Source organism: Carcharodon carcharias, chromosome 14, assembly GCF_017639515.1.
Source record: "Carcharodon carcharias isolate sCarCar2 chromosome 14, sCarCar2.pri, whole genome shotgun sequence".
NCBI lineage: Eukaryota > Metazoa > Chordata > Chondrichthyes > Lamniformes > Lamnidae > Carcharodon > Carcharodon carcharias.
Genome location: NC_054480.1, coordinates 129,657,725 through 129,669,636, shown reverse-complemented (window position 1 = coordinate 129,669,636; position 11,912 = coordinate 129,657,725). Strand labels below are relative to the sequence as shown.

Here is an 11,912-nt window from a genome sequence, read left to right as displayed (position 1 = left end):
AAAGAAACCATTTGGTCTGTTGTGTCCAGGCCTGTGCTAGCTCTTTTGAAGAGTATCCAATAAGCCCCACTGTCTTGGAGCAATAAAACTATTCAAACCTCAGCAAAAAATACTTTCTCTCTCTACCACTCATCTTTCTCGCAGCCTGTTTCGAAGAGTTTGCTTATGTATGCCCTCCTTGCTTCCCATCTGTCAACCAAGATATGTTTTGGCTTAATAAGGAAAGTAAAAAGGGTTTTAGTTAACTCTAGCGATCAGACTTTTAACCAGTCACGCAGCAGAATGGTGTTGATTAGCATAGTCACAACCCACAAAGCTCAGCTTCCTTGAACTGATGTTTCAGGGCAAAGTTGGTGAATTTTGTATGGCTGTGTGTAGAGAGGACATGATGTGATCCAGCTGGTTTCCTGCATCTCGTGTTATGTTACATTACTGTGTATGGGTCGAGTTGCTTGCTGGTGACTAGAGTTGCAATTTCTTCTGTTTGTGAGCATTGGAAATACCATTTGGAATTGGATCTGTTGAACATGCAATGCCTGTGACCCAAAGGTAAGAGTTTTCAGTCTACTGAAGCGGCAAGCACAGTAAATCTCAAGGAAACACAGTCAGAAACAACCGTTGTTCAGTGGAAAGCCCCTCAGATCAGGTTTGATGCCCTGCTCTTTGCAGAGTTTCGCAGGGTGAGTGGAATAGCAAACTCTAAATGCTGCTGCCCACGCCGTTGTTTTGCGGGAGCGGCTCCACGTCTGGGATGAGTGTGCTAGCGTGTGCGTGTGTGTGTGCGTTTGCACAAGAGTAAGAGATTGTGTGAGTGTGTGTGTGAGATTGTGTGCGCGTGTGAGATTGTGTGTGTGTATGAGATTGTGTGTGTGTGAGAGATTGTGTGTGAGAGATTGTGTGATTGTGTGATCGTGAGTGTGTGACTGTGTGTGCATGCGAGTGTGTGCGTGTGAGTGAGAGTACATCAGTGTGTGTGTGCAAATGATGTATGTGTGTGTGTCTGTGTGAATGCGTGTGAGTGTGTGTGTGTGTGTGCATATGAGTGTGTGTGAGAGTGCAAGACTGCGTGTGTGCGAGCGTGAATGCGTGAGTACGTCAGTGTGTGTGTGCGTGCAAGTGCGTGTAAGTATGTCTGTGTGTGAACACGTGTGAGTGTAAGTGTGTGTGTCTGTCTCTGTCTGTGTGTGTGTCTCTGTGTCTGTATGTGTGTGAGTGCATATGAGCATGTGTGACTGTGTGAGTGCGTGCAAGAGAGGGTGAGTGCGTGAGTATGTCAGTGCGTGTGTGCAAGCGAGTGTATGTGTGTCTATGTGTGAATGTGCGTGTGAGTGTCAGTGTGTGTGTGTGTGTGTGTTTGTGATACACACAGAGGTGAGAAGAGGTGACATTGAGCTTTGATATCCTACACTATAAACAGTTCACTGGCTCTCTCCCAATTGTGGCATGAATAACAATCAAAGGGAAGGAAAAGAAACAAAAGAATTCAACACCACAGAGCAACTTGCATTCATATGGGGCCTGTAACATAGTGAAACAGCCTCGGTGCTTCACAGGAGCATTATCAAACAAAATCTGACACTGAGCCATGTAGAAGTGTTAGGACAGGTGGCTGAAAGCTTGGTCAAAGAGGTAGGTTTTAAGGAGAGTCTTAAAGGAGGAAAAGAAAGGAAGAGATTGAGGCAGAGATGTGCATGGGCAGTCCAGAGCTTGGGGCCCTGACAGCTGAAGACACGACCTCCAATAGGAGAACGATTAAAATCGGGGATGCACAGAATTGAGGAAGCGCAGATATCTTGGAATGTTGTAGGGCAGGAGGAGGTTACAGAGATAGGGAGGAATTAGACAATGGAGGGATTTGAACAAAAGGAAGAGAATTTAAAAATTGAGACATTGCTAGCCAAGTAGCCCATGTAGGTCAGAGCACAGGGCTAATGGGTGGATGGGACTTGGTGCGAGTTCAGATACAGGCAGCAGAGTTTTGGATGGAGCTCCACTTTACGAACGGTGGTTTAGTGAGACTTGCCATTTACATAGCTGCCTTCATGAACGCAGGATGTCCCAAAGTGCTTTACAACCCACGAAGTAATTTTTGAAGTGTAGACACTGTTGCAATGTAGCAAACGTGGCATCCAATTTGCACATAGCAAGCTCCCACAAATTGCAACGTGACAACGACCAGGTTATATGTTTTAATAGTGTTGACTGGGGGGATAAATATCTATAGGGTGGCCCATGGCTGCTCTCACACCCAGGCGGGCTTGGTGGGGGGGGATTGCGGGGGGCCTTCAGGCCTGCTTGCAGCACTAAATCCCCAACCTTCACTGGGTGCCCACTTCCAAGCATCAAAGCCAACCTGCTGCTGCTTGTGGCAAACTGGCAAGCTCACTGAAAAATCCCAGTAGGCCTCCTGTAAGTGGCCATTTAGGCTCTCAATGAGCCTAAATGTCTGCCTACTATGTGTGGGCAGCAGGTAATCCTGTTGGACCCAAACCCACCATGACAAAAAAAATGGCTGGCACCAAGGATGTGGTTGAGAAACTGGCACTCTGGCTGCTGCCGTTATTTTCTGGCACTGTCCACCTCCATTCTCCATACTTGCGCTGGAGGCGATACAGTAAAGGTTCACCAAATTGGTCTCTGGAACGAGGATGTTGTCCTATGATGATAGGCTGAGTAAATTGGGTCAATATTCTTTGACGTTTAGAGGGATGAGAGGTGATTTCATTGAAACAGAAAAGGTTCTGGAGGGGCTTGACAGAGTAGGCACAGGGATAGTTTCCACTGGTCGGGGAATCTAAAACACGGAGACAGTCTCAGGATAAGGGGCCGATCATTTAGCACTGAGATGAGGAGAAATTACTTCACTCAAAGGGTTTGAATCTTTGGAATTCTCTGCCCAATAGGGTTGTGGATGCTCCATCAATGAATATATTTAAGGCTGAGATAGACAAATATTTGGTCTCTTCAGGGATATGGGGAGCAACAGGAAAATGGAATTGAAGCCCTAAGATCAGCCATGACTGTACTGAATGGTGAAGCAGGCTCGAGGGGCCATATCCTCTACTCCTGCTCCTAGTTCTTGTGTTCTTGACCCCAGTGGGTCCTGAAATCCTGCCCATTGTTTTGGAGGCAATTTCCAACTTGTCTCAGTGTAGCAACCGGGGGTTTCACTTCCTCCAGCTTCCTGCCACTGAAGAGAATTTTGTTGAAAGAGAATCAGAGCCAATCAGAAACGGCTTGTGGCCCAGGCTGAGCAGAGCCAGTTAAACCCACTTCCTGTCCAAAATTCAGGTAAGCTTTACATTAACAGAATGGAAACCGCTGATAATGATAGCTGGTCTTTTGGGATTTTAATTGCCCGATGCTTTCTGGATATTCGCCAGAGTCTGCAGTTGACAATGTGTCGAAGGGCACAGGGAGAGGTGAAAGTGAATAGACACTTCATTACCTGATTAACCATCAGTCAAAAGGCCATTTTCCCCCTATGTCCAACAATTTTCCGGCCAATAAACAAATGTTCAAAGGTTTTCTTAAAGCGAGTTATTTTTATTGACCCTATGGATGGAATTTTCAGATTTATTGAGGCTGGGGAACAAGGCCAGTCTGGACCCACAAATTACGAGGCTTGCTTCCTGACCCCATTCACTGCATTGGCCATTTTCACCAACATGAGTTCGAGGCCCAGCAAAAGATGGACAGGCAATTAGGGTTATTAAGAGCCTTGTTAACTAGGAATCTTCCATTTGGCCTCTAGTTTTCTGACACAACAGGGAGTAGTTTAACTGCTTGGAGATGGGCTCCCAGCAGTAAGACTGACAGCATTCCAAATAGGCCCACAGTCGCTCCCTCCCTGCCTGCCTAAATGCAAGTACAGCCCTGTGGAGGGCCTATCTGCTGCCCCTACCTCACACAGTAGTGGCCTGGCTGATTTCTGTGTATTTTATTTCAATTTTGAAAAAAGTGACACCTTTTTGTGCACTTTACTGTAGCCAGTGTGCCTCTTAATTTGGAAGGCCTCTGATTGGCCCTCCATCTTCATGAGCCTGCCTATCACCCCTAATTGTTCAGAGAACCTGTTTCCTTGCCTCTGTCAAAATTCCAATGAACTTCCCTGCTGGGAGCTGGTTCAGGACCCAGAAATAGTCCTGGTTCCTGTTTCTGGGCCCCTTGAGGGAAAAATTCAGCCCAATGACAATTTTTCTCCCAGAGTTCCTGTAGGAGTGTCCTGGAGATTAATTTTCAATTCCTTGACACTGCAGGGCAATCCTGGAGGGTTAGCAGACCTACTTTCTATTAGTGGCCGGGCCTTTAGTGATCAAGTCCCTGCATACTGGGTTTCCTTCTTCAAGCTTCACCATCTCTTTGACTCCCTTGTGTCCTTTAAGATCCTCCTTAAAGCCTGTCTCTTTGCTCAAGAGTTTGGTCACTCACCATCCCCATCCCTCCACCTCCGCTACTTTGGCTCAACTTGTGATTCTCTTGACCTTGCTTTGAAGCATTTTTAATTCATATTTCTGAGTCACAATCCAGGAACTCCCTCCCTAACAGCACTGTGCATGTATGTACTTGTTATTGGCTATCCCTTGCTCGTGAGGATGATTGTTTCTCATGAGTCTGAAGATGGCCAATAAGCCATCAGGATCTGCAGACTTTATCTGAGCATTTGTTGTCATGTGGGATGTCTGATTGTGTATTATCAGTTCAGATCTTTTCACCGCATCCGTTTTTCTTCTTCATTTTGTCGCTGTTGGGTCTCAAAATGCTGGGATCCTTCTCACAGACTCTGCTACCATCTGGTTTGGACCAAGGAGTTGGTCTCCCAGGGGTTGATGTCAATGTCACACTTCATGTTGGCTTTCAGCACATTCCTGAAGCGCTTCTTCTGTCCTCCTCTTGTGGGTCTATCCTGACTGAGCTGGGAGAAGACCTGGTTTGAAAACCTGGTCTCTGACATTTCAACTGCATGACCAACCTATCTTCATTCAGAGGGTGGTGAACTTGTGGAATTCTCTACCACAGAGGGCTTTGGAGGCCAAGTCACTGAATATATTTAAGAAGGAAATAGATAGATTTCTAGACACTAAAGGTGTCAAGAAGTATGTGGAGAGAGCGGGAGTATGTCATTGAGATAGAGGATCAGTCATGATCATATTGAATGGTGGAACAGACTTGAAGGGCTGAATGGCCTACTCCTGCTCTTATTTTCTATGTTTCTAACAAAGCTACACAACATGCAACAGTTCCAGAAGGCAGCCTTATCAAGCGCAATTAGGGATGGACAGTAAATGCTGGCTTTGCCAGTGTTGCTCACATCCCATAATGAATAAAAAGAATTCACTTAAAGAAGATTAATTAATTGGAGATGGTCACCCAGCAGTAGACTCGTTGATGGCTTGGTTGTCCGATGATGGAATCAGTAACCGTACAGAGCTGAGTCACCTTAACTCTTGCAGCAAATTGTGTCACCTGGATGAAAGGACAAACTTATTAAAAGTACAAGCAGTAACTACAGCAGGGTACATAGGATACCAGTCACACACAGCCTGGACAGATGGTGAGCATGACACTTGTATCTCTCCAAGCTTTCCATTCTTCCAAACTATTCCTCCTAAGAGCTTAGCTTCTAAATCACATGCCTGGATAATGATTTATTTTCCTTTATTCTTTCATGGGATGTGGGCATTGCTGGCAAGGGCAGTATTTATAATTTCTCTTGACCTGTGTCGCATGCTGGTCATCCACATTGACAACTATACTCCTGTTATTGTTCAGCTTTTAATCTTTTCTGGCTTTCAGCCATGTGCAATTTCAAAGGGGCTTCTGCTTTCTCAACGACAATTTTTAAAAAAACATTTTTCAGAAGCTTTCAGTTCCTTAACATTGTGCCATGAGGCAAAGGGAATGCCTGCCAGCTCCTGCTCAGCCCCTTTTTTTTATCATCTCAGAGGCACATGGTGCGCAGGTGTTTGGGAGGAAGACATGGTGAGGAGACGGGAGGCATGGTGGAATGGGTAGCTTTCTGAAAGGGGGAGCGAAGTGGCAAGATGGAAGGGGTTTGGGAAGCGATTCACGGTTGTTGAGTGGTAACAAGGTTGAGATTTGGCCCTGGGAAGTCACACCATTGGGGTGGTTTACAGGTGGCCGATAAGCACAGAAGAGAGGTGGGTCTTGCCCTGCCAGATTGCCAGGAGACGGCAATTAAGACCAGACAGGCGGAGGTGCCGACCAATTAACGATGATGGGTGGGCCTCCCCCGCTGCCAGCTCAATCCGAGGGTCAGCAGTGCCACTGAGAGAGATGGCCACTGCTGGGGTAGTGAGGAGAGCGTGAGGGAGCCTCCATCTTGAGGCGCCCTTGGAAGAATGAACATCAAATAAATTTTCACATGGGCCAAGAGATAGGACCTGCAGAATGGATGGGGAGCTCCTCCAGTAGCGGCATTGAGGCCGCAGGGGTGTCATTTGCTCTAGCGGCTCTCTCCTTGTGCTCTGGAGCCTCAGGCTCCAAAGACCCCTGCCTAGGAAGGCACTGAGATGCCATCTCTGTGCAGCTGACAGCCTCCCCAAACAGTGGGTGGAGCGGGAGGGTGTTTTGGCCAATCTGCCTCTGGAAAAATGACATCTGGCCGGGGAAAAAAAAATCACCCTTGATTGGGCCATGGGCCATTAACCATTCAAATTGACATTCCGCCTTCCGTTTGGTGAACAGCTGAGTCACTGCCACTGGAGAACAGCCCCGGTGACAGCACTGCATCAGGAAGCTGTCCCCTTGCAGTTCACCGGCATTTTACCAGTTCCCCAAGAGCAAAGGATGTGAAGGCGAAGAGGAAGTTGCAAAACACTTTCGGGTTTTATTCAGAGACATTAACCTCAAACAAACCTTCCGTCTTTCAGATTGGACGTTGAAGCAAGGCCCTGTCTGCCCTCTCAGGAGGGCATAAACGATCCCCAGGTTCGAAGAAGGGCAGCTGGGCGTTCTCCCCAATGTCCGGCAGTTACCCCTCAACCAACATCACTAAAACAGATTATCTGTCATTAATTAGTATTTGTGGGAGCTTACTGTGTCCAATTTGGCTGCCAGATTTCCTGCATTACAATAATAGACTGCTGTAGCCATTTTATGATTCCAAGATTCTACTTCAAATGTCTTTCACGTAAAATGCTTTGGTTGTGAAAGGTGCTACAAAAATCCAATACTTTCTTGACCGAAACTACAACATTACTTTGCTCCCCTGTTACGCATTTTCATCTCTGTTTTCTGATTTCTCATTTTATTTTTAAATATAATTTTTCCACCTGTTCTGTTTCTGCGAATCTCTTATATAGAGTCACTTCCTCCATCTGGCCTCTATTTTGAGGTAAAGGTCAAGTAAGTTTACAATCTAAGCTTTTAAGTTTCTACGTTTCAGCTGAATTAATCATTTGATGGAATTATAAACTCTGTAACCATGCTCAGAACAGAAGAGGGAAGTCAAATGGTTTATATCAAATCGCCTCTGACACACACTGTGTAGGTAGGGAATGTGCACAAGAAACGCCTCAGTAAGTAAATAGGCATTGATTCAGGATGCAGCTGGTTAACTTTTACGGAAAGAAAACAAAACGTTACATTTATACAGGGCTTTTCACTGTCACCAGCTGTCTCAGTGTGCTTTGTGGTGGCTAATTTACACTGAAACTGCCATAAACAGCAATGTGATAATGACTGATAATCTGTTTCTTTCTCGTGATGCTAGAATATTAGTCAGGACGCCAGGGAGAACTCGCCTGCTCTTTCTTTGAAATACTGTTATCCACATTATTTCTTTCAAATAATATCATAGCACCTTTTATGTCCATCCGAGTAGGGCCTTGGCTTAAACATTTCATCTGGGAAAGGAATGTGCAACTAACACTCCCTTTGTGCCAGCCGTGAATTTTGTGCTTGAAGTGGGGTTTGAATCATAAGACCATAAGACATAGGAGCAGAAATTAAGCCATTCGGCCCATCGAGTCTGCTCCGCCATTCAATCATAGCTGATAAGTTTCTCAACCCCATTCTCCTGCCTTCTCCCCGTAACCTTTGATCCCCTTACCAATCAAGAACCTATCTATCTCGGTCTTAAATACACTCAATGACCTGGCCTCCACAGCCTTCTGTGGCAATGAATTCCATAGATTCACCACTCTCTGGCTAAAGAAGTTTCTCCTCATCTCTGTTCTAAAAGGTCTTCCCTTTACTCTGAGGCTGTGCCCTTGGGTCCTAGTCTCACCTACTAATGGAAACATCTTCCCCATGTCCACTCTATCCAGGCCTTTCAGTATTCTGTAAGTTTCAATCAGATCCCCCCTCATCCTTCTAAACTCCATGGAGTATAGACCCAGAGTCCTCAAACGTTCCTCATATGTTAAGCCTTTCATTCCTGGGATCATTCTCGTGAACCTCCTCTGGACCCTCTCCAGGGCCAGCTCATCCTTCCTGAGATACGGGGCCCAAAATTGCTCACAATATTCTAAATGTGGTCTGACCAGAGCCTTATAAAGCCTCAGCAGCACATCCCTGCTTTTATATTCTAGTCCTCTCAAAATAAATGCCAACATTGCATTTGCCTTCCTAACTACCGACTCAACCTGCAAGTTAACCTTAAGAGAATCCTGGACTAGGACTCCCAAGTCCCTTGGCACTCCAGAGTTCTGAATTTCTAAATCTTTGAATCTGGTAGTTCAAGGGTAAGTGTGCTATCAGCTGAGCCACAGTTTGACACTAGAGAGATGGGTAAGAGTCTGAAGGAGAGAACGTGTGAGTGGCAATAAGAGTGAGAGAAAAAGATAGTACATGTGTCTGTGCAAGATAGAGACCAGTCTGCATCTTTGACACGGTTGAATGCACTATCTTCCTCCAACACCTTGCCTCACTTATCTTCCTGTGTGGGACTGGCTTCACTTCAGTCCATTGTTATGTATCCAGTCAAAGCCTGGCAATCCTCTGCAGTGACTTTTCATCCTGCTCCTGCACTCTACCCTCTGATGTCCCCCAATGGACACTCTGACTCCCTTCTGTATCAGATTTGCATAGTCCTTCTCTTAGGCCCAGGTTCATGACCACCATCTTCCTAGGCGGTAATGTGTGACATGAACCCAGCTCATGTATTTGCAAGAACTATGTAACATGCATCAAAATAAAGTGGCTGTCAGTACTTTGCAAAATCATATTTGGTTCTGCAACATCATTAATTCACACTATCTTTCCAATATTTATCTCTCTCTCCATCTTCCTTCGTACCTCAGTCTGTCGGCATCTTTCCGTCTCTGCACATGTCTCTCTCTCTCTTCTTGTGTGTGTGGCTCATTCATTATATTTGCATCACACCAGCATTGTCTCTCTCTCTCTCTCTCTCTCTCTCTCTCATCACCCACTCTCTATTTCTGCACCTGCCTGCCCTTCTCTCTCGATTTCCATCTCCCTCTCGGTCTCTTTCTCTCTCCCTCTCAGTTCCATCTTTCTCCCTGGATCTCTCTGTGCTTTGTGTTTCTGTCCCTCTGTGTTCACAGTGCTTATAAATTGCGAGACAGAAATCATTAAAGTGAGTTGAAGCATTGGCGCAGTATATTGGGTAACTGAGCAGGGCAAAGGTTTGAGAAGCCCCCTTGAAGAGCTGGCCCCGGGCACCATCCGGTCACCAGGCCCCAACTCCAGGGCGGAATGTCAAATCCGTTCACTTCAAAGGGCGGGTGGAAGGTCTCTGTGAGCTGCAGATGCTGGTGTCGGTGCCCAGAGGCTAGCTCTCTGCTCAGCTGCGGCACAGTGCAGATTCCGAATATTGCTTTCTGGGCGATGACTCCAGGGTGGAACTAGCGATTGGGGTCGCGCTGCTGGGGGATGTAGCAGAGGGCAAGGGTGGTCAATCGGTATCAGGACCAGCTCGCTGCAATGCCAGGAACAGCGGTGCCGATGCCTGCTGTCCACTGATTTTGGCCTACTTAAAATCAATGGAAATAAATGCTTGAGCTCTGCGCAGGCGTGGACCAGTGCACATGCGCAGGCTGGTATCGGTGGCCATCTTGCCTGGCCATATTGCGTTGACACAAGACACAGTGCGCATGGAAATGTGTACATGTACACACAAACACCAACACCGAGATACACAAACACTGAGATGCACAGTCTCTCTAACAGACACATGCACAGATACACACACACACCCACACACGTATGTGTATACACACGCTCACACACACGCACGCGCTCGCTCACACACACACACACACACACACACACACAGGGCAGAATTTTCCGCTTGTCAAGCGGGCGCCCGACCTGAACCAATGTAAAATGGTGCGTGATGACATCGGGCGAGCGTCCTGACATCATCATGCACTCAACGGTTATTTGGTCAGTGGACACGCGCGGGAGCCTGCCATTAATTAAGAGGCCAGTTAAGGCCCTTTAGAGCCCAACTGATGCCGATGTAACGCTGATAGTGCGAATTTTTTTGCTTGTCGCATGGGCAAAACGGGCAGGCGGGCAGCCCATAATTTGCAAAACGCATCCATGGGCAGGATATAAAGGGTCAGCAGCATTGTCAATGTGAGTGGTGAGGAGTTTCGGAGATAACTTGCTGCTGGTGGCTTATTGTTACTTAACAGCCTAATCTCTGTTTGGGGCTTCATTCTTAGTATTTCCACACGTCATTTCAGGACTCATTGGTGTCTCCAAGGCTCCGAGGATTCGGACTGTGTGGACCCATCCAGGTGTCAGACAACCTTCCCTTACCCGGGTAATGGGGATTCTTGTCTCTGCTGGAGGCACCTCCTCTGAGGAGGAAGAGAGGGGCAGAAGGGAGAGGAGGCCAGGTATCCCAATGCAGCTTCCAAGGGAGGGACCTGTGAGAGGAGAGACGCAGGCTCAGGGGGCGCAGGGCCAGCAGGAAGTCCAAGGCAGAAGGGGCCGCAGAAGATGCCACTATCCTGCTGCCAGGATATACAGGCGATGATGCAGCTACCTCAATATGTTTGAGGTACAATGCCAAAGGAGGCTCCGCCCCTCAAGGGAGACAGTGACCTTCATTTGTCAGATGATCGGGCCTGAGATCAGCTCTGGCTATATGGGTGGACACCCCAGGCCAGTGGCTCTGAAGGTCACAGTGGCCCTCAACTTCTATGCCTCTGGCACTCTTCAGGGCTCAGTGGGGGATCTGTGAGGAGTCCCCCAATCAGCTGTCCACAGTTGCCTCTAGCTCTGTTCAGGCAGGTATTGACTTTCATTTCTGTACGGACGAGGCCAGCCAGGCTGAGCGAGCCAGAGACTTTGCAGCAATTGCTGGGTTCCCCCGGGTCCAGGTGGCCATCAAGGCACCAGAGGGTCAGCCAGATGCCTTTGTCAACAGGAAGGGATTCCATTCCATGTACATGCAGATAGTGTGTGATCACAGGATGCAGATTCAGCAAGTCTGTACAAGGTACCCTGGCAGCTCCCATGACGCATACATCCTGAGACACTCCCAGGTGTCGAGGATCTTCGGTGCTCTGGCCCGGCTTGATGGATGGCTGCTGGGTGACAAGGGCTATCCCTTGAAAAGGTGGCTTATGATGTCTCTCCCAAGAACAGAGGTAGAGCAGTGGTATAACAGGAGCCTTGCCTCCACAAAGGCAATGGTAGAGAGGACCATTGATCTTCTGAAGGTGCGCTTCCAATGCCTGCATCGTTCAGGGGGAGCACTTCAATACCCCCTGGAGCAGGTACCACTGATAGTGGTTACATATTGCACTCTCCACAATCTGGCACTGGCAAGGGGGGACCCACTGGAGGAAGAGGATCTTGATGCAGCTCCACAGGCCACAGAAGATGAATCCAATTGTGAGTCAGAAGAGGAGCATGATGAGGAGAATGTTGAGGGTGTGGAGCCAAACCTTAGTAACCTCCAGGGAGGCAGG

The 11,912-nt window shown here is 47.5% G+C and overlaps 1 protein-coding gene across 2 annotated transcripts in view; it reads left to right on the top strand.

Annotated features, from left to right (window-relative positions):
• Positions 1–306: 306 nt before the first annotated feature.
• Positions 307–11,912, top strand: part of LOC121286721 (N-acetyllactosaminide beta-1,3-N-acetylglucosaminyltransferase 3-like) — a 45,110-nt gene continuing 33,504 nt past the window's right edge. For both annotated transcript variants that reach the window (XM_041203739.1, XM_041203740.1), the window contains exon 1: positions 307–549. The gene's annotated coding sequence lies outside the window, so the exon portion shown is untranslated. The remainder of the gene's footprint in view (positions 550–11,912) is intronic.